The sequence below is a fragment of the Apteryx mantelli genome, chromosome 4 (assembly GCF_036417845.1).
Source record: "Apteryx mantelli isolate bAptMan1 chromosome 4, bAptMan1.hap1, whole genome shotgun sequence".
NCBI classification, from domain to species: Eukaryota; Metazoa; Chordata; class Aves; order Apterygiformes; family Apterygidae; genus Apteryx; species Apteryx mantelli.
Window position 1 is genome coordinate 42,845,780 of NC_089981.1, and position 26,696 is coordinate 42,872,475.

Below are 26,696 nucleotides of genomic sequence, written 5' to 3' on the forward strand. Positions count from 1 at the left end.
TCTGGAGTGCAGTGTCCAGTTTTGGGCTCCTTGGGCCACAATGCAATATTGTGTGTCTCCATGCATGACCAGCAAATGGCATGCTTTGCTGCTTTGTTTCTTCTTCAAAGATACTTTTGGAAAAAAAAGCTGAGTCACTGATGTTCTATAAGCAAGACTGACCTTGGTTGCAGAAGGACAAGGCTGGCCCAGCAGTAGACCTGACAAGATGGTAGCACCTGTCACACAGGGAATGCAGCAGTGGCAGCTGGAGGTGCAGCCTGTTGTTTCCAGGACTGCTGAGCAGAGTTTGGCTCCATATGGCTGTTTTCAAGGCTTGATAGTGTGGACATATGGCACGTGAGGGAAGACAGATGGTAAGTGTGGCATGCTAGAGGGTGTTTGGATAAGCAGGCACAGTGGCTTCCGGAGTATGTTCTCAGCCAGGGATTACTCCAAGTGCTATGTAGTGTGGATGTAGCAAATCAATTTTAGAAGGGGCTAGCCATGAACAGCCTGGATGCACACTGTTCCAGATTAATTGGCTAGGGGAAACAGCAATTATTCCCTGAAGTAGGTCACAAGAACAGTATAGATATAGCCAGAAAAATGCAAAAATGTTTCTTACAGCTCTGGCCCAGGCTGAGATTGATTATTCCGTTATCTGTTAGTATACTAGATAATTAAAAATTAAATGACTATTTTGAAACTTCATATTTTTTCTAGGATTTTATCTTTTATGATGTTGTTATACATAACATTTATCTTTTATTATGTTATTTTGGTTATTTTTAATTTTTTCATCGACTTCTTTAGATTCATAAAAATGTGTTTACATTCTTTGGAAGACCATCGTTATATCAAAACACTTGCTTGGATCTAAAGGTTTTTCTTCCCTTTTTCCATTTTGGGTTAAAATACATTAGAATCTATGTTAGGAAAAGTCAGCCTGTCTTCAATTTCCCCCTCCCCATTGTAACAGCAGTTACTGTCAAAATGGTGGTCAAAGGTTTTAATAACATCACACTGAATTTTAGTGACACATTTAATCCAGATTCAGATTACAATTCCTTTTCTGGATTATACACCATCCTTTTCAGAAATCACTAAATCTTATTAGGGGGCTTCCTTTCAGGTCCCTTGAAGAAGCAAGAAGAATTCACTAAGAAGAATTAACATATTTCATATTTTTCACAGTATTTACTAAATGCACTAAAGAGTCTACCAGTGTTAAGAATCAAAACGAAAGGTAGAATTAGAGGTTCCCTCTGATCAATGATAATATTTTGATGGTGCTAAAGTAATAATCACGTGCTATTGTTTTAAACTTGACAGACTGATTTCTGGCTCGAGATTTTCTTTAAGGGAGGGAACCCACAGAAAAAGGAAAGGAAAAGGAACAAAATTGGAATGGTTTTGTTTCAGTTCATATGTAAACAATTGGATGGAGAAAGCAAGTAGCTAATATAGATAAGAGTTCGTGTCCATGACAGAAGAACTGAATCTGTTCTCCAGTCTGACTCAGATATGATCCAAGGAGAACAGTTCTCCTTACAAAGAGCTTTCAGAGTGTATTGGATGTGGAAAAGATAAAAGAGGACAATGGAACACATGGGAACTCTAAATAGGTGGCATTATTCAGAAAAATTAAGTTGGAGAAGAAACTTAAATGATGTAGTGCCTTCTATTTTGAGGGAAGCACAAAGATATGAGAAGACTTAATCAGAGCAGTGTGCATGCTAGAGATAGGGAAATTTAATCTTGATGTTACTGCTAATGGAGAGTCTGTGCAGGTGTTGGCAGGGAGAAGCATATTATTGTCAGGCATAGGAGGAAAATCAGGGAAGAGGAGTTTTTCACCTTGTAACTGCTGTACATTTACCACACTAAGGCTTATAAAGCATTCATCCAAAAATATATTTATGGTTCTCACAACTTAACTACAGGTACAAAAAAAAATACTTGAAAATGTTTCCTAAAAACACCCACACAATAATTTGCTTCTGTGTTACAGGTTTCTTAAAAATCTCCCTAGTTTTCTTTTTTTCAGATTGTTTTGCTATTGTATATACATTTTTTAGTATTTAGAAACCCCCCTGAAAATGTATGTTGCAGTAAGCAAACCATTCCAACACAAATATTTTTGATGATGTGTGTTCCCCAAAGTTAACTTTATTGCCACTCAGCATGAAAGGTATATTGATTCTGGCCTCAGGAACTGCATTCCATTCTTCCCCAATTTCAGCAGGTGATAAATCAAAGGTGACACAGCAAAAGTGAACAAGAAGTGGGACTCCAGGGAGAGGGGTAAGGTAATCCCTTTCAGCTAGCTGGAAAAACAGCTTACAAACAACTCTATTTTGTACTTAAGAAAGCTATTCAGTGTTCAGAAGTATGTTCAAGAAGTTTATAAGGTTAAAGTTTTTTCCTTAAGAAAAAGTAATTTCTTCTTAAGAAAAGACTTAATTTATAAAAAGTGTGAGTGTTCTTTCTATGGTTTGTTTACTTCTGTTTGATAGTCTTTCCATTGGCTTCTTGAGCATCCTTTTTTCAATATCTGCACTTGTTTGATCGTAGTGCAGTAATGGAAGTGACTTCTTAACTTAGTCTAGCTTTTTTGTCTGCCTGAACCTGTAAGGAGCTCTCCTGAGAGGACTGTCTCAGGCTGCCTTTTTTCTCCCTGGGCAAACAGAAGAGGTAAATAAATGGCAGCAAGTCTTAACTTATCTTGAAGCATAAAAGCACTGATTTATTCACTTCAAAAACACCTTTATTTACACTAAGAATTAAAAGAAACAAAAGGCAAGCGCCAAATTTGCTTGTGCTAGTTAATCAGATATTCATACCATCTGCATTGCACAGTGATTTAGAACAGAACAGAACAGGCAGTGAAAAAGGGATGGAAAATATATTTTAAAAAGATACAATTTCTCTTCATTTGCCATCTATGGCATCTATTTTCTTGGTGAGTACTTTATACGTTTCAAGTCATTACAAGGTTTTCTGAGCAGTTGACTGAAGGGGCTGTGCTGGGAGGCTGCTCCTGCTGTTTTAATCAATATAACATAAGAGAAAAAAAGCAAGAAGCCCAGCACATCCTTGAGCAGCTGATCCACTATTTACCTTCCCGTAGGCCTGGTTATGGAAATAAAACAAAGTCAATCAGATTCTATGAACTGCTGTGGCTTTACAAGAGCAACATAACAATTTCTGTATTGTCTCTTAGCTGCTGAGCTCCATGACATGGTGAGTTTGAAAAGAGGCCCTCACTGCCTTTGCCAGCAAAACACTTTAATTGATAAGAGATTGAGAAAAGAGAGACTGTGTACTCACAATGGAACATCATCTCTTATGAGGAAGACGTTGCCTATGCCAAGCAGGTGGTGTCTAATACTTGTGCCCTTTTGTCTTTTCTCCAGGTGTTCTCCCTCTTTCTCACCAGTTTCCGATTATGAAGTGCCTCAAATTGCCACTCTAACCCGTTACCACCTGAACAGCTTCCTCTTCCTCAGCTTTTCTGTCTAAAGTAGGTCCTCTTCTCCAGCTCGTGTGTGTTGTGTATACCCTGTCACAAAGTCTCCTGTAATATCCTAGCTCCAGTCACAACCCTTCTTTTTCTCCCAAACTTGCATCTTCTGTTCTCACTGGTTTACATCTTTTCTCCAGCATCCCCATAGTAAAGTGTCACAATTAATGACATAACTTTGAGTCTTGTATTCTTTTTTTAAGGTACCCTGCATATGGTTTAGGTCTTTAACTTTCTATTGAAGATTCCCCCACTTCACTTTCTCTAGATAGGGTTTTTAATTGCAGACCTCAAAAGACCTGAATTCATTTCAACTTGTGCAAAGAGCTACTTTACAGCTACTTTGAAAAGCTACAGCTACTGATGAAAAGGCTACTTTACAGCTGAGCAAGTTTCACAAAGTGAAGCAGTATTTATCCAGAATAAAGGCATTTCAGAGAAAAGCCCCAGTCTGTTTACCTTAACTATCAAATGCACATTTTCTATATAGGGACCTTGCCAAAACTAAAATACTGTAGTCCTCAGAGGGCCTGTGTTTTTTGGCCATAATCTCAGGCCTATCAGTTTTCAATTTTCTTCCAAATCAAGGATGTTATTTTAAGTCACTCATAAAGTTTTCCAACCGTTGTAAGCCAGCCTATGTACTTCCCTCCCAGTGTCCCAGACTAAGTAAAACTTCAGGATACTTCTTATCTACATCTTTCTACTTCTGGAGATTGTCTTAATAATCTCTCATTCTTTTCAGTTCTTCCAGGAAGCAGTTCTTATTTTACCGATTTAACCAAAAATACAATTCTATTAAGTCTGAAAAAAGTTATACCATCTAGAATATTAATACCATTATCTTTAAGCTTTCTGTAGCCATTCTTATTTATAGTTTCTGCCTTTGCATTTCACTGAAATTGTTTGTTCCACAGAATCCCTCTTGGCAAGGTTTCTTCTTTGCATTTATTCTCCTTAATCTTTGGCTTTCAAAGAAGTAATTTATTATTACTTCTTACCAGTGTGTTTCTGGGACTCTGCTTCCTCTGACTTACCTCCTATAATATTATTTTAATCACCTATGTAGTTTAAGAGTTTGTGGCTCGCCTTTTTCTTTTACCTTTTCTGTCATAATCCGCAAGTCCAATTTCCTGGTTTTTTTTTTCTTTTTCCTATTAACTGTATCTCCAGGGGCCTATGTACACCTCATGACACCTTCAGTTATATTTTCAAATCTACCACTCTTCACTTCTATCTGTGCTTAATCCTGCACATCCACCTAACTAACCCTCATGGGCTTTCTACCATCATCAGTTATTAAATTAGTGAAAAATGGGCTCCTTTGTTTTTTACTTATGTATTTTGAAGAAACTTGGTGAAAGTCAATACCACCAGGAGACTAAATATCTTTGTTAGAGGTTTGCTTTCAGTGATCAGTTCCATGATTGGTAGGGACCGGTAGAAAAAGTTTAGGTGGACTTTAAGATTGAGGAGTTTCTTGTCTGTGAAAAGCAGGAGAGCTTCCTCCTGCTCTGATCTTGACTGTGATTAAATATTCATTTACTTTCAGGTTCCTAGCTTGTTAAGGGATTAGGCATCCTTGAAATTAATTCCACTATCAAAACCACATAGTACTTAATGTAAAATGAGTGACTGTCTTTTTATTGCTACCATCACTGACTGTGGGCAAGAAGAGGGGAATTTGTGAGTTGGCAATGTTTTATTTTTCTATAAATATATGTTCTTGCCAAAGTTATTTATATATGTACTCCTGTTTTTGAACAAAGTAATTGAGGAAAATGTAAATATTTTACTGTTATATAAGCCTTGGTGAGCAGAGCACTGACCTTGAACACAAGAGAGAAGGATTCTGTTCTGGGCTCTGCCACTGGTATTCTTGACAAGCTTAGGAAGTAATTTCACAAGTCTGTGCCTCAGTTTCCTCAAGAGAAAAATAGGCAAGATCTTTTATAAAATAGTTGGAGGACTACTGATGAAGAGTACTTGGCATTATTTATATTTTATTTTAAAAGGTTATATTAGTTATTATTTACATTATGCACAGACATAACTTTATCCCTGAAAGCAGCTACTAATTAAGCAAAGAATGATAACTGTGTAACAGTACATAGCAACACCATGAACACTTCACATTAGAAGAGAAATTAAAACTGCAGAAGCAATTTTGGGATAGCATCATCCAGTCTCTTTGTAATAATTATTGCTCAGGGAGCCTTGTTCACTTCAAGCCAAAAGAGACTGGTGTACAGACTGGAATATGGATGACACACTTTTCCTAGACAGAAGTAAAACAAAGCACTATGACTGACCTAGAAGTATTTCTGATTTAGGAAGCGTGTCCAGCCCTCCTTACATAAAGGAAGACAGGAGTGATATAAAGAACTCCTGTAAGGGAAGGGGAATTAGGCATATAAGGATTGGAATATAAGGAGGATAAGAGCATCCTTTACAAAATGTTTATCACATACCAGCTATTAATTTCCTCTTTTAATTAACACAATCTTTTATTACAGAGATATTCACAACCCCCTACCCTCATATTTTGCTATTGATCTGCAGTTTCGCACGTGAGTTCCCAGTACTCCAGTATCTTCAGCCAGTGTATTTATTAGTCCTCTCTGTACTTGTCCATATTTGGCAGGTGCTAAATGGATTTGGCACTTTTACCTGCAAGCACTGGAGAAAATTTGAACCCTCGGTTATTTGATGTATTGACAATTACAAGAGAGTGCTGCTTTCATGAAGGAAACAGTTTGATGTGAGGACCACTGAAGTCCTGAGTGAGCTTGGGCCCATCCTCCTCTGTGTTCATTATTTACATATTAAGTTGCAAATGGCTATTGTCTTTAGCAGTAGAAGAAAAAAGAGAAAAGAAACCACCTGTGTAGCAGAAACAAAGTATTTTAACCGAGTTTGGGGAAGTAGTAGAGCAATCAGGACAGTAGAATCACTGATGATTACAGAAACAAATCGTGCCAATTAAAGTGGCATGCCAGCCTTCATTAATTCCGATCCATTATCAATATGCTAAGTACCAAATACTTCATCCTGAGGAATGACCCTGATGGATCATAAAGCCTTCGTCTTCCTGGCATTGTGTCTTTGTACAAAGCCCACCAGCTAAAGAGAGGCGCATTCTCACAAATGGATCAGACGCACATTAACAGAGAAACAGATTTCATCCATTACTGAGTGTATCTCCATTCTGAAGTTGGTTGCAACTGTGTGGGGTGGTTGTTAATTTAGTATACATAATAGCAAACTTTTACAGGTTTTGTAAGTCTTTTCTGGAAATGCAATCTTTTAGAAGGAGAAGGAAGAGTTTCAATAGTACTTTCACACTGATAAAAGAGATAGATGGATTAATTTTATCTAATTCTGAAGCTACTTGAACATGGAGGGTGTGGTAGTTTGATTTCAAATCGTTAAGTTTGTATTCTGCCTAGTAGAATTTGGTGATGGGGTGGGAAATGAGCACAAAGGAGAAAATGAAGAAATAAAAACCCAGCCCAGCATCTAAAGAAATAAAAGCTTGGAAATGAATTCCAAGTAGGAGAGACAAAACTGCTTATGTAGCTGTAATACAGAGTCAGCCAACTCAGGCTCCACCCCCTCTGTGAGGTTTTAATGTATGCTAATGTTCTTTGCACCAGAAGAATGCAATGATAGAAGCAGGTTGCTAACTTTTTTTTTAGAAAACTATTTAAACATGCTCCCTTGTAATTTAAACACAATCATACTTTCTGGGTAATCCTGCAGATACACATAAAATACTCTGGGCCAACTTCTCGTCCTACTTCCAGTGCCTGTGTACTGCAAAATAGTTTAGATACCTGCTGTAAAGGGGAGAGTCCCCTGGTAGAGGGACATTCTTTTATGGCTTAAAGCCAGAATGACCAGAATAATCCCAGAAGAAGACAGTGTGACCCATCATTTCTGACATATGCCAGGTTGTTTGACTTCTGTGGAAATCAGAATCAATTCAGGTATAAAAATATGGTTGATTTCATAGCACTGTTTCCTTCCCCACTTTCCTTGTTGGTGTAATGGCCCACTGGACAATTCCTGACCAGCTATTATTTAGGAGTCTGATTCTGCACAAGTGGTATTTTAAATTGATGATAAGACATCAAAGAGCAGATGTCAGAATGAAAGACTTGTGAATAAATAGTAAAGGAATAATAGCAATATAAAAAGGTATTGTGTCTAAAATGAGAATAGCATGGGTTTGTGAACACAGCCCTAGGGAGCCCCACAGATGGACCCCTTTCTTCCACTCTGTCCCATAACTAAAAATACACTGAAGAAGCAGCTAGCTAAGAAGAAAGAAAATCAGGAGATGATTGCATAAGGGAGGCATGGAGACTGAGAAGGATGGAACAGAACCCTTGAGATTTGGCCAAAGAGAAAGACCTAAAGCTCTATAAAAAGGACAGTAAAAAATAGATCACTGGTAGTAACACTTCTAGATGACTTTTCATTTGAAAATAATGAATAGAGAATGTGACAAAAATCCAGTTGTTAAAGAGAGAAGGAATATGGATTCTTAGAATAAATTATTTATTATGCTTGCCACTGCTTCAGTTCCACAGCTCCAAATATTATAACATTCTGGTGCTAAAATCCAGTTTTCTACATTTAGAAGTCAAAACTGACACCTTCCAGTTTGGCAAGTACTTTTCCCCCCTCCAGTCTTACCATACTCTGCCATTTCTTCACTGTACTCCATCTGTGAAAAAGCAACAGATCTGATTTTTGTAATTTGTATGTTATGTCAGAGGCACTTACCGTGAAGCTTTGGGTACTTTTTAAAAAAAATTAAAATATATCATTAAGTAAATTATATACTTAAATGTTGTAAGTATTATATTTTACATCAGTGTTTCAAGCACTATCTTCATTTTAGAAATTAAAAAGAGAAAATAGTAACTACTGTGGTTCCATTATTGCAATTATTTTATAATGAATATAATGGGGCTGAATCTTCATTCTGAAGAAGTCTGTAGGGGACAGACAGAGGTCTATTTTCAGCCCCTTTCTTTTTCCACAATCCTGCAATTAGCTTTTCTTTTCCTCATATAATTTATTATACATCAAGATCACAGTGTATTTTCAGTATAGCTGGTTGCAGTTTTGACTCAAATATAAATATATTTCTTTTGACAGAAAGAAAATCTACTGATCTAAAACTTTAACATAATTTCTAGTGGGAAAGAAAGAAGTCCAGCCCTATTAGACAACAGCTTTGTTGTTCAGCCATTCACTCACAATATAGAGACCTGTTAAAATCCCAACTGCAAATCCAGAACTCTTCTCCTCTCCTGTGTGGATGACTCAGAGTAGTGAGTTGGTTTCTTGACCCAGTAATGCTTAATTATTTAGTACATCTGAAACAGCTCCAGTAGGAGAGACTGAGGAAAATGAGACATTTGTCTCCTTAAGCCAGAAGCTCTCAGTTTGCTGTTTGGCACTTGAATTTCAAGGTCCTGCTTTGAATTCCTTAAACAGTATTCCTCTTCTCTGCAGCAGTGCTCCAGTCACTGGGCTGTTAGTAAGCTAATCTTTCTCTGTTTTCCCACTTCCTCTCATATATAGATCAGGTTGTTTCTGTGCATTAGAATTAAACAGGTTTCAAATCTCCAAGGTTTTCTACAAAAGATAATTCTCCTGCTGTGGCTAACAGAGACCATTACTTTACAAAGGCTGATCTAAGAGGACAGAGGGGAGAAACATAAATCCGAAGTAGGCTATATTGATGTGACTTTAGGAACTTGTTGGGAGCTTACAGTGGGAGTAAAGCCTGGCATGCAGTATGCCCTTATGAACCTTGTATAAGTCCATGCTTCCCAGAGAGTGACTTACAAGCCACTTGCCACCTGAAGAGACTGAATAGGTCTTGATCATAGACATCCTTGATAAAACCAACCAGTCATCAGACTGAGATGCCCAAAGGTCTTTTCTAGCTGTTTTGTGTAGGAGTGGTTAGAAGATTGGAGCTATCACCCAGTGAGAGCTGGAAGGAGCCAGAGCCTATTAATGAGCCTAAGTTTATTTTGGTAGCTTGCCTGCTTCCTGATATCCCAGCAATTATATATTCCTCTGTGTATAAAATATTGGGAGCCCTGCTAAGGATGAGGCTTTTCCATAGGAATCTCAAAACCTCCCATAAATCTCATTTGCCATTGTGGTAATGTCAGAGGACCAGAGATCCTTCCAAGAAAGTTCCTGACATGTTCTGTGTTGAGTGCAAATGAGAGATACTCTGCAAAAGGCAAGATAAACACAAGTAGTACTGACTTTTGTACTGCAGCATTCTCTAAAATTTACCCTCAGGCCTCTTCCTGAGCTTGTAGCTCAGCCGTGTGAGTACAAAGCAACTTCAATTGTGAATGCGTTTACTCAAAATGCTGTATAGACATTGACATAGATTTTGGTGGAAGCTCAGAATTGTCCCAGATTTCTGTATGAGTAGATGGATAGTGAGACTAAGTCAGAGTAGATGAACTAGAGATTTTTTTTTTTCTTACTTTTAACAGCTTATGAATGCACTGTCTTTAAGTACAATATAGAGGAAGTTCTCTGAAGGTTAAGAGGATGCATTAGCATCACATCTTATTTGAAATATCTTGTGTGACTGTCAAATAGGCTGGATACTCTGCCAGCATACCAATGTATCATTCAGAAGGCTAGTTCTGCAGGCACACCTTGCCCTCAGAGATTTTGGCTTGCTTGTTTAAAGCACTTGGTTTATATATAACTTGGGTGTCCGCTTTTACTGGGTATTTTGTAATGAGGACAGTTTTATGCCCCAGGCTCTATTCAGGTAACAGCCTGTTTCACACAGGACATACTTAGTTCCCCTTGGAAGTAACAGCTTTGCTCATTTATTGTCCATACTGACTCTGAAATTGGGATCTAGATTTGGCTCTGTAATCCTATTACCATCTCTCTAAGCTAGCCAGTTCACATCACTACATTAAGATGGATGGGTATGTTGGTTCCAGGCCTAATCGATTCTAATAAATACCTTCATATTACTTCCAGTGATACAATTTGCCTTTGTGGACTAGAGAACCCCAGAAAATGAGCCACCACTAAAAGCTGATTTAAAAAAAATCATTCCCTCAATTCAAAACCTTAAAGGCTTCCAACAGCAGGGCTGTAGTTTCCCTAAAATCCTAATTATAGTGAATTAAATGACTAAAATGCTACTAATTACTTTTTAATTTCAAGAGAGATGTTTACAAAGCACAGTGTAATGAGTAATACAGTACTTCAAATGATTACTAATGTTGCCATTTTGTCTGACTTAATCTCAATTAGTATAAATCACAATGTCATCATTGCTAATTGCCATTCCTTTTGAGCAAAATGCTAATTTCTCTTTACAATCATACAATTGCTGTTTGTTTTTCCCTTAAATTATTCCATTTGAGAGGCCCTGATAAACAGAATGTTTAGAATCTTTTATGTTCTAGAGCTCGAGTAGAGGAAACCATGGGCTGAGGATTTTTGGTTCTGTATTATTTTTCAGTTTTATTTTGCCCTTTTTTTCATTTTTTCCTATAAAAAAAGAAGAAAGCTTTCATTTCTGAAATGAATCATCAAGCAAGATGTGAATTCCTACCACCCTACTTTCAAGGGATTTTGTGTGTTTTACTGTCCGTTAGAAATTGTCTTCATTCTTCATATCAGACGTTTGATTTTTATTTTTTTTCACAAAGAAAAATAGTACTTTATGCTTATTTTGGCTCCTTTCTTACAAGGATCTCACTGTGCTTTGAGATGTTAAATATCAGCAGAGGAGGTTAAAACGATTTGCTCAAGGTCAGAGAATGCAACAAGGGAGTGACAGAGCTGAAATAAAACATAGATAAGATCCTTATGCTACCTTATGCACTTAGTAGTAGTCTGTAGTTCTGTTCTCTAAAAGGCTCACAGAAGTGGATCTCATGCTTAGGTCCTTTGAGCAGCATATGCTTTACAATGCCTATGTATTTCTATTCTGGCACTGTATAAATGAATGGGGACAGAATACAAGACTTTAGTACTGCTAGCTTTACCATTTTTCACTGAGACCAACTGCTAACCCTGAGCCATGAGAAATGATTAAAGCTCCATCTGTGTGCTCTGTCAATTCATTAAGGCACTGGGCTTCCTCTTCAAAGCCCTTGGTAGGATCAGACCCAGCCATGGCATAGCATTTCTTCCTCTTTCTTTGCATCATTATGGGAATGTTTTGATCAACAAGGCTTGTGAAACTGAATGGGGCTAGAAAGAGGCTCTAGAGAATGCCAAAGTTGATATTCTCCGCTGTAAGAAATCTTGATGCTTTTTAGATCAAAATTAATACCTCAGGACCTAGTTCACTTTTCAATACTTAGTACTAAGAATATGTTTGAAGGACAATGAGAAAAAATCATCCCTCTTTGCTGAGAGATGATGGAAATGGAAAAGATCTAATAAGTTTGTACACCTTTCAACCATCTTTCATAGAGAAAATTATGAAAGAAGGAGTCCTATGGACTGTGCCCTTCCACTCCTGGTATACATTTGAGTGGTGCCTCTGAGAAAATGGATGTTGTACAGAGGCCCAGTATTTATCTTTCATTACGTCTTTTCTCCTTCCTAAGCTCAACCATAGTATTTATGCTGCCTGGAATATGCTCTTACTGTTAAGCAATAGTCATAATTTTTAAGGCACAGTGCAGGTCACAACTCTTGTAACTCTGTCTTCCAGGAATGAGCAAAGGATTCATTTCTTATTTACTCCACGCTTATGTTATAGGTACAAAATACACCAGTGAAAATGCAAAGTAGTGTGTTTTCCCAATAGATACTGAGTAGCATTCCACTCAGCCAATAGCTGCGTTTTATTGTAAGTGTCACTTGATAGTTTACTACTAGATTCTTCTTGCAAAGGTATTGCTAACACACTGTTGCAAGAAGTTTACTAATTCAAAGTTTGGGCCTGTGATAAGTGACAGGTCTGGAAAGCAGTTTGTGCTATGGCATCTGTAAGCATTCATTGCCCAGCCAGCCCAAAGAGGAAACTAAGGGGATGAGAGGCACTTTAGTTATCTTTTCATTTGCCAACTGCTGACCAAATTCCTAAATCACCAGAGTTCATAGGATTTCCAAGGCAAAGGATGAGAATTGGAATCTGGTTTCCAGATTGGAGAGCCCTTGTTTATCTTGTTATTCCAGATACAGCTTGCTAGCTGCCTTCAGAAGCGTAGTCATACAGGATTCCCAACTTTCTAAAAAAGACACTGAGAGCGAAAACTCAGTATGGTTGATCGCTAGGTGTGATGAGAAGCCTCAACTCCAGATTAAGTAAGCATAAGTGCTTCAGCGCCTGTGAAAATCAAATTGGGCAAGATTTAAGAAGGTGGCCCCCAATATTCTAAGCATCTACTTCAGAGAAATTCCAAACTCAGATATACAGGTATGTATGTAAAGTGATACAATTTACACATTTCCTGAATATTCCCAATGGCACTCCCTACACAGCATTCACCCAGGTGCAGTGTCAGCAGTTTTTTAGATCTGTGTGAGCTCATGTTGAAATATCCTGAAGTAATGCGAGTTTTGCCGCTGTCTTCAGTTTGAGCAGGCTGGGACCCAATGGAAGTTGTAGCTGACCTACCTAGCCATATTCTGTGCATTAAACAGCTTTTTTCACTCTTCTAGAACTTTCTTTGTAAACTTTGTTAGTCAGTGTAAAAGTAGAAAGCTTTATGTTTTTTCCAGCCTTCGTTATAATACAGTTATGTTGCCCTTCAAGATTGTTTTTCCATACTGATGGCTAAACTTTACCTATTGTGCTAGTATAGGCAATACCACTAGGACTGTGCCACTGTTGACTTAAAGAATGAGAGAGATGGGATTAAAAAATAATTGCTGTATGTCTAATTATTTTGCATTTTCCAAGCTTGCACAATAAATTGACAAATCAATCTTCTAAGAAAATATGCCTTGGAAGGATGGACTGCATTGTAGAATAAATATCACTGGCTTTATTAGGCTCATATTCTGTTGTCACCTATCTATAGCAAATGCCTGAATGACATAAGCACAGCAAGAGAGGTGACTAGTCACCCTCTAGGGATTCTTTGCCTTAATTTCTTCTGTTAGATTTTTTTTTTCTTTGTGGTAAATGCGTATCTAGGGATTAGAGACAGAACTGTGTATTATTTTTACTTCATTTTGCCAAAATGCTTCCCTGTCTTCCTGTTTTATTTTAAGCTTAAACCAGGTATCTAAACTTGGTGCATTTCTATGCCAGGTGATACTACTTGTCTGATAGTTATTTGCAAAATCATCTTTTTTGTCTTTTTCTGCTTCCCCACTGTATCTATCACTGGAATCATATGAAATTCAGGTTTTATAATTTTTTTTTTCTATTTTCCTCTAAATACAGAACTGAAATTTTTGGATTTCTCTGTGGTAAATATTATAGTCTCTTTGGTCCTTGCAGCCAAAAGCCTGTGTTCATTGTATATGGCTGAACATTCTACATTGACATACTTTCTAGCTCTAAGACATTTAACTAGGTCATTATATTTTCATATACAATGAGATATTACAACACTGGACTTCAGAAGAAAAATGTAGAACTGAAATGGTCTCCAAGTAAATGATGCTCAGGGATTCTGTCTCCATTGAGTACTTAGATAAAAAAGTCAGTCATGAAGGTCAATACAGGACTAAGATCTGTATTCTTCTAAACTGTGAGTTTGTTTTGAATCTGGGTATATTGTTCATGTCTAGCTCTGGTGTAAGACATTCACCTATCAGCCTTTGCTTTTTAAAAATGCTTTGAGATTTTGGAAGAATTGTTATTTACAAGACACTGAAGCATCTCTTTGAAAAACAAAGAAGGCGCAAGTAACCACTGAATATCAGCAGAAACTGGAACAAGCAGGGAAAACCTTTGTGAAACCAAATTAATCAAATGCAATTATGCCACAAGTGTTTATTTAGAATGCTTTCTATCAATGTAGGGCCAGAAAGAAAATTCAGGTGCCCTTAATCCATCAGGTGCAGGAGGCATGCAGAACTTTAAGAACAGAGGATTATTTCCTACAAACTATGTTCCCTTCTCAGCAATCCTGAAGGCCTCAATTTCATACCTGTCAGTCATTACATGGTTCCCTATGATAGCAACGGACTAGACTCGATGAGCAAAGAAGTCTCTTTTTTTTCTTATGTTCCTAAATAGCAGGTATTGCCTCTTCCATTTTGAGAATTTGCTGAAGGTTGGCCTGGTGTTGCAAATTTCCAAGACTTTGATGTAGTCAAGAAGGTCCCATGAACAGTAAGGTCCCAATGAACAGTAAGGAGTAAAGTACAGTTGATAAGTACAGTGTTATGAAAATCAAAGAATTGTGGAAATTCTATTTGGGAGTGACCTCTGGGTAGATATCATCTGACTACCCATGCAAAGCAGGACTACTGTCAACACTGGATCAGGTTAGCCATGACTTTGTCCAGCCAGGTCTGGAAAATCTCCAGGATGGAGATTCCACCACCTCTCTGGGCAATCTGTCGCAGTGCAGTGGTGGCTTCCTGATCAAATTCTTTTTCCCAGTGTTCAGTCTGAACCTACCGAGACACAATTGATGGCTTTTGCCTCTTTTTATACTGACATTAATGAGAAGAGTTTGGCTTCACCATCTTTGTAACTACTGCAAAAGTAGTTACACACTGCTATTAGGTTGTCCCCTAACTACCTCTTTATCAGACTAAATGAAGCTGGCTCCCTCAACTTCTCCTCATAAGTCATGTGCTCTAGGCCCCTAGCTGTCTTCTTAGCCTTCCACTGTAATCTCTCCAGTTTTTCCTCATCTCTCTTGAAGAGGAGGGCCCAAAACTAGCCACAGTATTCCAGCTGCTGAAGGTATATTCCATCACCAGTGCTGAGTAGAGGGGGCTAATACTTTCTCCTGGTCTGCCTCCTATGCCTTCTGTAATATATATAGTCTAGTATGTGTTTTCCTTTACTCACAGTAAGACTGCACTGTTGGTTGATGTGCAACCCTATGTCCACCATCAGTCCCGCTTCTTTTCAGCCAGTTGTTTCCCACTCTGTGTTGATGCAGGGGGTTACTTTCAGTACAGAACTGTGCACATTTCCTTGTTGAACTTCAAGATGTTTCTATTGGCACAATCCTCATGTTTTTCAAGGTCACTCTGTATTGAAGCTCTGCTTGTTATGTCAGCCACTCCTTCTACCAGCTGGTAGATGGGTGCTGGTGGCATTCCTCAGGGGACAGTACTGGAGCTGATAGCATTTAACATACTTTTTACTCACCTGGATGATGGGATGATATGTACCTCCAGCAAGTCCATGGTTTGGGGGGAGTAGCTGATACACTGGAGGGTATGGCTGCTGTTCAGAGACTTCAACAGACTGGAGAAATGGGCTGACAGGAACCTTATGAAGTTCAATAAAGACAAGTTCAGAGTCCTGCACCTGAGATGTACTAACCCCAAGCAATAAGACAGGCTACATGCCAAGTGGCTAGAAAGCAGCTTTGTGGAAGAGAACATGGGGGCCTATGTGAATGACAGGTTGAACATGAGCCAGGAGTAATGTAGGCAAAGAAGTCCAACCACATACTGAGCAGTATTAGCAAGAATGTCAGTTGAGGAAAGTGATTATGCCCTTCTATTCAGCACTTGTACGCCACACTTGCAGTGCTGTGTCCAGTTTTTCTATATTTAGTGGATACTCTGTGGACAGGGATTTTCCAGATCTCATGAGACAAGCTGTTTCAGTCTGTTGAAGCAATGGCAGAATTATCAAGGCAGATCATCCACGTCAGCCTGATGAACACATTTATGTCCACTTTAACCTTGACTCTCAGTCTAGTGCTCATTTCCCAAAACAGCAGAAAGATCCCTCCACATAGAGCCATGGGCTTGGTTTTCGCATTGAATAACATGTTGTCAAAATGAGTCTGTTATTGGAAATTGCTCCTCAGTCAATAGTAGGAGACATCAGTGTCATATCTTGTCAGTCGGGGTAACTTCAGAAGGAGAGGGAGGGTCAAGCATTACATTTTAAACCTTTATTTTAAATCTGTCCCCCGGTGAGTGCCAGTGCTGATTTCTAAAAGACACAAATGCTTTGCATTCTGTTTTCTAGTCTAGATAGTAGTTGAGCCTTGGAGAATATTTTGCAATCAATTCTGACAAAACAAGGCAAATGACGATGGGTTCCTATCTCATGTGAGGTCAGTTAACTGGGTGAACACAAGGCAGGATGATTGCCATTACTAGTAGTGAAAATTCATCTGTAGAAAACAGGAAAAATGATCACTGACACTCTTCAGCACTGTAAATCTTCTGCTCAGTAATGCTTCAACCCTTCCTATTGCAGCTTTGATTTTTATTCTAAAAGCAATTGTTATTCTAGCAAATAACAGTCTCTGAACTACACATCCTTAAAATCACATTTGTGTTTTTAGACTGCTGCTTAAATTGGGAGGTGTATCATAATCATAAAACATGACAACCTCCAGAGTGTTTTTTTTATTTCATGGTTGTTAGGTTTTTGTTTGTTTCTTTGTTTTCTTGCTATGATAATGGGACGATATAAATGCAGTGAAATCTTATGCATGTGTAACCGAATGGATAACAAAGACTCTTGATTTGCTTCTCCCTTTTACCAAAGTCATTAGAACTACCCAATGGCTGAGCTAGGCATACTATAAAAAGCTCTAAGTTCTTTAATAAACTCTTGGAATACGCAATTTTTGTGTCATATCAGGTCACTGAACTATCAAGTTATCATTCTGTCATTGGCAATAGTAATACTCACCAATGCATGTTCTAATGCAAGGTCATTTTGCTTCACCTTACTAACCCTTCTTGACCTCTGTGTAAATCCAGACTGATACATAAGATTTTATCATCCTGTTTTAGCTGTTCTAGCCATAAATGCCATAATTATCAATGCCCATTAAATCAGTGAGTTCCTTTTAAACTATAACCACAGTACAAGAGTTCAAGAATTGCTGTGTTGGATTTGAAGTGTGGTTCCTTTACTCAACCCTCACCTACCATCAGTGGTAGAGTCCAAATAGGTGTGAGACAACTTGCTCCCTGTGAAGATCTTGCTCCAGTGTCAGTAATGGAAGATTTCCTTAACTGCTATGGTTCCTTAAAAGCACTAAGTTTTTCTTTCTTCCAAAAATCTTTTTTAGTAACACATTCCTGTGGACTGAAGGTGTTCTGAGCAGTGGTAAAACACAGTGCCACTCTTCCATGTAGCATTAACACTTCTAAAGGTCCATACAGTAATTATGACAAAAAATCTGTGTTATTTAAAGGTAACTACCATTCCAAACTGTCTAAGATAATGCTTTGCCTAGAACAGGGATTGGCAACATATTTCTTAAACTGTGTGCTATAGTTTTGTTGTTGTCACTAAAATGTCAACAATTGATCCACAGGTAATATTTTCTGAGATTCAATTACAGTGGATCAGTGTTGGCTTTTTAACAATAACCTTTGGAACATGCTGGGCAGCACTGGAAATATATCTTACTCCACATACCTAGTACCAATTGACAGCAGTGGCATTGTTAACATAGACAAATGGGGAAAGAACAAACCATTTAAGAATCAACTTTGAAGCATTTAAGAAAGTTTGAGTACTCAAGTATGTCCAACATAAATAAAGGGGAAAAAGTTACATATTATGATATGACTATTTAACAATACCAATTAACTTGTTATAACCATTAACTAGAGTTTGAGCTATTCTCACACATTTGCCCAAATATTTTCCTTTCTATATATTCACTCACCAGAGAAGAGATCCTGACTTAGAAATGGAAAAACATTTTTTGTTTTCAGAGAGTCCTTGATGTTACAGTGAACTTTGTTTTTCTAGCAGTTCCTCCCCAAAAAGTCTGATTTCTTCAAGTAACACCATTCAGTATGGCTTTTATTTGTAAGTTTATTCCTTTCTTTATATGACTGGTAGAATGAATCACAGCACTCAGACTCATGTCCAGTTTCTGCTGCAGGGTTCGTGAATGATGATAGATAAATTCATTCTTTTCTGTCAAAGAGGAATAGTAATCGTTTTCCCCCTCAGTCTATCATTTTAACCTGTGGTTTGGAGCAAAGTGTGTATGTTACCTATGGCTAGTCTTGGAAACAAAGTCCTTATTTCAACTCATAGGCATTTAAATAGCATTGTGATTCAGCAAAAGAAATTAAAATTTCTCCCAGTTTTAGAAGGAAGTTAACACAGGTTTATAACAGATACATAACCAGAGCAGATAATTTTTTCCTGATTTGTGTTTTTTCACAAAACCTTTATGGGTCTATTTATTTATTTATTTATTTATATGGAGAAGATTTTACATAGTCCATAAATAGGCTGAAAAAATGTACTGTTCTTTCCTGTTGTACATGTTCAGCTGCACTTTGCCTTGGATAGCTAATGAAGACCTCTGAAATTTGAATAACAGAAGAATGAGGAGTATGAATCATGAAACCTCCCTTACGTTTTGGATTATCTAATTATGGAAATACAAGGTGTGAGTGTTAAAGCATGCCTTATTTTATCTGTATGCCTTATTATACTGTCCAAAAAAGGGCAGAAATTGTTCAAAAATCAGAGCTTTCTTCTTCATTAACTATTGTCATTATAGAAATAATAATGCAACTCCATTATCTTTTTTTTTTTTTTTGCAATAGTCTTCAGATTCCGCAGAGGAAGGTGATTAACAGCTTTTGAAAATTTTTCAGATCTGGCATCACTCTCTGTTTCTATCACCTCCTATGGCCATTAAAATAAAAATCATCAGAACCACACTGTTCTGTTTGTCTTAAATGACTCAAAAATAAAAATAACAGTTCAGTATAGCTCTCAAACTGTGCAGCTGTAGCTGGGCATACTTACAATACCCAAGATATATTAAAGAGAATCTTAGATAAGGACTAGATTAGTATCAGTGGTGGAAGGCAGATAGCACTGAAGGGTATGGAACTTCGGGATGCACAGTTTTGCACATGTGCAAAAGAAATTTCTCCACCCCCTTCTCCCTAGTCTTTCTATTATTCGTCTTTAGAATAAGGTACTATGCTCTGACTCTAAACATGTTCACAAATCAGGATGCAGTGGTCAGTAATTGTATATACACACCTATCTGCACATGAAGTTTAAATGAGCTGCAGGGCAACAGCTCCTTACAGGTACTTACTGCAACTGCAGGTGACATGTTTGTGTTGGCTCAGGTAAGGGCCCCTGCTTGCACAGAGTAGCTGCCTCAATATATCACTTGGAAACAATTTTGCCTCTCACTAGAATGGCATAGTAAATACAAAAGGTAGAAGCAAGCAATCCAGTGAATACAGGAATTTTTAGGAAATGTGTTTCATACAAATTTAACGGTGGTTTGAGGCACGTGAGGGAAAATTACCCATAGTATGTCATTCAGTGTATGTCTTCATTCCCAGTAAGGAGGTGTGAAAGGCTCTAGTTCTTATGTCAGTGCAGTATCATACACTGTCAGTATGTTGGTGCCTTTTTAGTGGGTTTACTCAGCTATACAGCTTTAAAATTGTCTTACTTGCCAAAGGACTATCTAAGAATTAGGTGCAAGTTAAGGATAAATTCATATCCTCTCATTTTACCAGATTAAAGGGGAAAAAAGAGAAGGCACAGAGCATTTTCAAAGACCTACTCTTGGATTTGTTTGTGTTGGTGATCAAAATCTGGATTCCAGGTTGATTTAAAGATCATCCTATGTCTCCAGCCACAGAAGTCACAGCTGAAAGGCCTTGGAAGCCTGGGCTGTCCTGCCTCATTCTGCACATCTGGAGGCTGGGAAGACTGAACGTCTTCCATGCCTCAGGCACTACCCTTTCCTCAGGCTTCTGGGGACTCTCCTCTTTCGCCACACAGACTCTTGGCATATGCAGAAAGCAACATTTTAGATCGGAAAATACCACAGAGCTTTATGAGTATGTCTGAGCTCCCTCCTGCTTGAAGGAAGAATGATTTGCCTCTGAATCTAAGGGACAAGATCCCTTAGGGAACTGAGTCTTAAACCATACAGGGCACTCTTGGTGAAAAAGTGATAAATGAACGTCTTCACTCCTTCAATCACTCTGGTGAATAGGAAACCCTTAACTTGGTGACAAGTCAGTGTGTGGTTTATCATACTGAAGGAAGCCTGGCTATTAAAAATAACTGATAACAGTGACGTGTTTGAGACTATAGTCTTGACAGAAGTGAATACTAAATAACTGAAACATCAAGAGACAATTCTGTCACTAGCTTTAGACAGCTGAAATTCCACAAACAGGTATTACTGGTATAAAAGAGGTCAGACTTGGGCCCAGCATCTCCCTTCATAAGTAAGCTCACAAAGAGAATAACGCTAGAAATTTGACAGTAAAGTCCTGGATAGTCAGCACTTGCATTCTAGCATCTACTTCTTGTACTGTACAAGTGAATGGAATGGTTATATCAGCAAATGTCTAACCTGAGACACGTGGCCTTAGCCAGGGTGACACTTAGTTCAAGAATCATGCATCACTGACACTGCTCACAGAGTACAGTGCTGCTCAGTATATGAGAAGGAGGAGCAGAACAAGCCCTCCATTTCACTTTCAATTCTCTAAACTGAGCTTGTCATTAAAAAAAGAAGGAGAAAGAGCTGTGCCCTGGAGATTTCTGTAACCTTTAACAAATGCATTAAAGACAAGTAAATGACTGCAAAGGAGTCACACTTAAGGCTGTTGTTTGCTTCCAGGTTCCAGCTATCTATAAGAATTAGTCAATATAATTAACAGTTTGATCTTTTTGCCTGGGAAAGTGTCCATTAGGGAGAAGAGTCCTTCTAGGCTGTTAATTTTGGGGCAAAATTTGCCCTTGTGCTACTTGCAGAGGGAGTATCATCTTGTTCTTTAAGAAGTCAAACTTGAAATTGAAAATCAAGTTCTTAGATGAATTTGGACAACCATTTAGTTTTTCTGTAGAATACATAGAGACAGAGACCTCTCCATTACTTGAAATTTAAGCTCTTCTCAGGAGGTAATGTTTTAAAATTTTGTACTGGCTTTGTACAGTGCCTGGATCAGCTGGGTTTCAGTGACTGCTGTGTTCCAAATGTACATCAGGAGTAGCTGCTTCACTCCTAGTCTGTAGGAGTGTTAGTAAATTATACGAACAAGGCAGCTGCTACCTTCAGTACAACTGAATTTCATTCTTTGGGCAAATTTTTCAGTACTAGCTTCCACTCAATCCACAACTGAGAAGTTAAAGCTACTGTGGAAAATCAAGAACTGTAAGACTAAAGCAAACATGTTCAAAATTCAGCCAGTTTAAATTGCCCATGTTATCCTTACATGGGGATTTCAGCCCTCTGCTACCAAACTGTAATGAGATGTTGCTTATTTTGTCCCATGTGCTGAAGCCTATCTGTTTGAAAGAGAAGGTAAAGATTTCTGAAGTCTGTTTACTATATATAGCTTTCGAGGGAACCAGCAATTTGCAAATGTAGGTGAAGTTAAAAGGGACATGGGACCCCAAAACAGTTTTTTTACCTGTGCAAAACAAATTAGAATTCATAGTAATTCTTTGGAACAGACCAAACTTGAGAGTAATATATGTTGAAAACCGGTCAGGATTGCCATGTTTAGAAAAAGACAGAAAATCCAGGTCTTCGTATTTGTTAGCCTGTGAAATGTGTTTCTTTGCTTAGTCATTGATTAGATGGAGTAATAGAATTTCCCAGTTAAAAAGTATTGCCATAAAACAAAGATGCTGCAAATGATATTTAGTGGGAGCTTCTCTATTATTTCCATAGAAAAAATGTAGACTATAAAAAACGTTGAGAGAGAAAGAGACATATACACCCACATCTCAGATTAATGTGCACTGCTCCCATAAGATATGTTTAGAACAGATTTCTCTGGCATCTGAGTCACCACTTACTTTCCCTGTCATTTTACAATGAAAGAAGAATGATGCTTTCTGTAGGCATGGTGAAAAGGGGTGATGCTATTTGTAAAAGGCAATGTAAAAACAACATTAATTAGCCACCATTGGGTTATGATTCAGCCTTCTTTCCAAATATGCTTTGTTTCAAAACGAGGACGTAAACAATGCTGTATCTCTTAAACCAGGGCTTCTTTATCCAAAACTTACAGAGTGTAAACTTCCTCTGGCCATTGGTGGGATATCTTGGGGTTTTCCAGAAGCGGCTTAAAAAAGAGAAAATGCATAAATACTTCATTTTATTCACAGCACTTAATCAGGAACTTTATTAATCAAGGTTCACATTTTCTGCAGTTCCCTTGGGCAGACAGTTGTGTTTGCGGGGATACTAATGAGGGTCAAACTGTATCTTCTTCATCAGATGTTCGTAAATTACTTTCTTCTGCTTAGCTAAAAGTGCTTGTTCTTATTGTAGAAACATGTGGAGAATCCAAACCTGCTATGGGAGATAACAGTGCCCACTTTTTTTGATGGAATGAATCATTAGGAGATCTGAACTTCAGCTGCTGCTTGCCCCACACATATTAGCTTGAATTTGAGTGACAGGTTGTTTCATTCTCAGCTTGCCAATCAAAACATAGTAAGTTGGGTCAAGCAGGGAAACCAAAGATAGAGATTTGACAGCTGAGTTCATCACATTATGTTTATAGCTCTGATATTATCTCCTTCATTTGTTCATTCTGTGAAGTGAGGATAACACTTACTGACTGTATGGGATGTTGTCAGCTGTTATGTTTTTAAAAGCTCTAAAGTACTCTATCTAATTACTCACTAATTATCATGTTTTTAAATGTAAATATGAGTATCTGGTACCTTGTCAAATGCGTGAAGAAATGTAGTTAGGTGATTCTCATCTACCAACTTTCTACTTAGCTGCTAACAATTTATCCAAAAAGTTTACTTGCTAATGAGCATGAAGAAGTTCGTATTTAAATTCCAAGACATGTTTCTGCTATTAAATGAGAAAATTATTTTAATGCCTCATTTAATGGAAATGAATCAGTCAGTCAGATATACCCAGGATAATAGGAGCACTGCAATTACAAAGGCTGTGCTGGAATAGTTTTTTTTTAACAACTTAATCTGGACATTCCTTCCTCGGCATAGATTTCCAATTACACTGCATTGTTGTTGATATATGCCATGTGTACGCGCTTTATTTTAGTTAATTCTTGCCAATGAAACTTAGCAGCTAGCAGAATTGCCAATTTTCATATGCAGGGAGGAATATTTTTGCCAACATTTTCTAATTCAAGTTCTGATGGAAGTTTGATTTTACACCAGCAAGCACAGATTTTTTGTTTAAGAGATCCATTTTCATGAGGCTTAAAAAAGGCCTGAAGGTGGGGAAGAAATGTGACATTGTGGTTATAAGGAGAAGGGCTGCTGTTCAGGGGTCAGGATTTCATATCAATTATTTACTAAAACTGGATGCACAGAAAAAGGAGAATATATCTGCAAAAATTTACCTGATAGTTTCCTCACTAGTTTTCGTTGAAATACTGATGCATTTTCAATGTAGGAAAATTCAACCAACTGTATTGCATTGGTTGATTGTCAGTGTCTGTCACCTTTACAGGTAATTAGGCATAGAGATTATAGTTAAACACATCAAAATGGGAAGAGAGTGCTAAGAAAACTCCAATGAAATCAATGGCATTTTCCTCAGAAACGTGCACTGGAATAGCTTTAGACACAATTCAGTCACTTTTAGCTGCATGTTATGAATGCAGGAAACCACTGCTTGTTTATGTTATTCATGAATGTGGTTTGCTTTGCTTTTCAATAAATAGAGATTTGTTTAATCTTAGAAAGTTGTAAATAGCAAATACAGCCATTTTTGGCTTTCCTTGGCTTTGATATTTAATGAATGAGACATGATGGCAGATGACATGCTGCAACCACATTTTAGAATACAAGGCTAAAGACTAGAGTTAGGTGACATTTTTTAATAAGCAATAAATGGAGTCTTGATCACCTAGAAACTCCATTTGCAAAATTCAGGTTAATGTCCGTGAATACTTTCAGATGAAACAAATGGGGAAAAGATGTTGAAAATGTAGAAATACTCATTTATTTTTAGATTGTTGAAACATTTGTTTGATGGCCATTTGACGATGAAACTTTTCAATTCTTTTGTTATGAAAAGAATTTTAAAAGTGATTTAAAATACAAGCAGACAAGCTATTTTGTTTTGGACAAGAGAAATGTCAGGAAGGTGATCCAGAAGGACTTTTCTGCTTTATTTTGTGGGGTTATTTTTCCCAAGCCCCTCCATTCACTACATTTCTCTTCGGATTCAACACAAACTCTATATTTTTCCCAGGTGTTCAATTTGTTTCTTTTACCGAGTGCCATTATTGGCTGGCCACCGCAGTATTCTCCTCCTGTGCTTGAACAACCGTATAAGAACACAGCTGAAGTTGACACTCCAAGGAGAAACATGGTGCCGTTTCACCTAGAGCTATCTTTTGACATATGTGAGACAAATATATGCATTACCATTTTAGTTGCCCTTGGATTCTGTTCTCAAACTTCTCTTCACAGTCACAAAAACTAGTCAGAGTGCTGCACTGTATTATAGTAGAGGAGACAGTAATGCATTTCTTTGATGCAATCTTGTTCACATGTTAAGAATTTACGTGAAGTCCTGCATACCTCAATACAGCCACGCTCTCAGTAATTTTCTGGAATCTTTGGCTTTCATTGCTCTCTTTACTGGTGTTTTCTCTTGCCTTCCTGGCATACAGAGATGCTTTCAGATTTCTCTACTCAGTAACTTTGACCCTCTGTTTATCATAGTTACTAAAAATCGGGATGTTAGTTTTGTTGTTTTCAGCAGTTCCAGAAAATTTTAAAATTTTCTCATTTTAGACTGAATTAAAAGCCTGGTTTATGACCACTAATTTCCATCAGTAATTAACCTTGTTAGTAAAATTGTTTTTTTACAAAACCAAAAAGTAAAAGTATTATATTTAAAATTAATAAAAAAAACCTTTATAGTTATAGAAGGAGAGCTGATATGAAACTATTTCCTTATGTGATTCTGAAAGTTTTTTTGCTGACATTTCAGCTGAAAAATACCATAGCCAGCCTTAATTTTCAGCTGAAAACTGCTGTAAACTAAAAATAGTTTAGGATATCAATCAGTGGGTCCTGGAGGTTTTTTTTTTTTTAAGTTTTTGAATGAAAATCCAAAGCAGGCATCTTTCTGTGAGGATTATTGCTTAGTTAAAAACACATTTTTTAATGTAAAAGTTTTACCAGCAGTTTTTCAACCAAGTTTAACCTATTCTCTGTTGATACACTGCATTTTTGAGAACAAAACATGAAACCCTTTCAGTTCAAAGAGTGAATATATTCTTTCAAGGTCAGAAGGCTGTAAGCAGTCTTTGAAGGCAGATTTCCTTCATTGCATGCTTTTATTTTAATGGAGCACTAACAGCCAACGACAAGATTCCTGAAGAATTCCCCTAGAAATGGAAAGAAGCCAAATTCGTCTCTCATGTCTGAAACTCCTAAACTGCCTCCAAATTCGAACAAAAACTTCATAACTAGTTCTTACATCCTGTCAGGACCATGCCAGAACCTGAAGTACAACACCAGTAAACTCTGGGAATTCTTGAGCCAGAACTTCTCCTATCCTATTCCCCCTCAAAAAGAGGAAATAGTGCACATAAATACGATGAAGAATTGTGGAGAGGAGAAGAGAAAGAGAAGAGTGTGGCTACCTAATAATGAAAAGCTTCTCAAGGACATGTGGGAACTGGATACTGTTCACTTTCTCTGGGAACAGTAAATCTTGAATTTGAGCTGCAGAAAATGATAATGCTAGCTAAGAATTTAAATCATTCCTCTCCACTCATGTTTACAATGTATTGGCTTTATTCTCTTGGATTATTGTGCATTCTAATCATTACATCTTTTATTAAGAATTTTTCCTCTTTAAGGGTTGCTATACAACTTAAAGAGGACCAACCTGAGGGAATGTGGTTCAGACACTCTCATATACCACTTCTACTCTTCTAACAGTAGGGTGCTCAGAGCAGAGGTAGAACTTCAGAAAAGAGATGTATTTGAGGGAACAGATTTGTCTTTGAGTGAGTCATTTGATTTCTGTGAGCTGTTAGATGTTGTTCCAAGCCCCTTTTCCTGAAG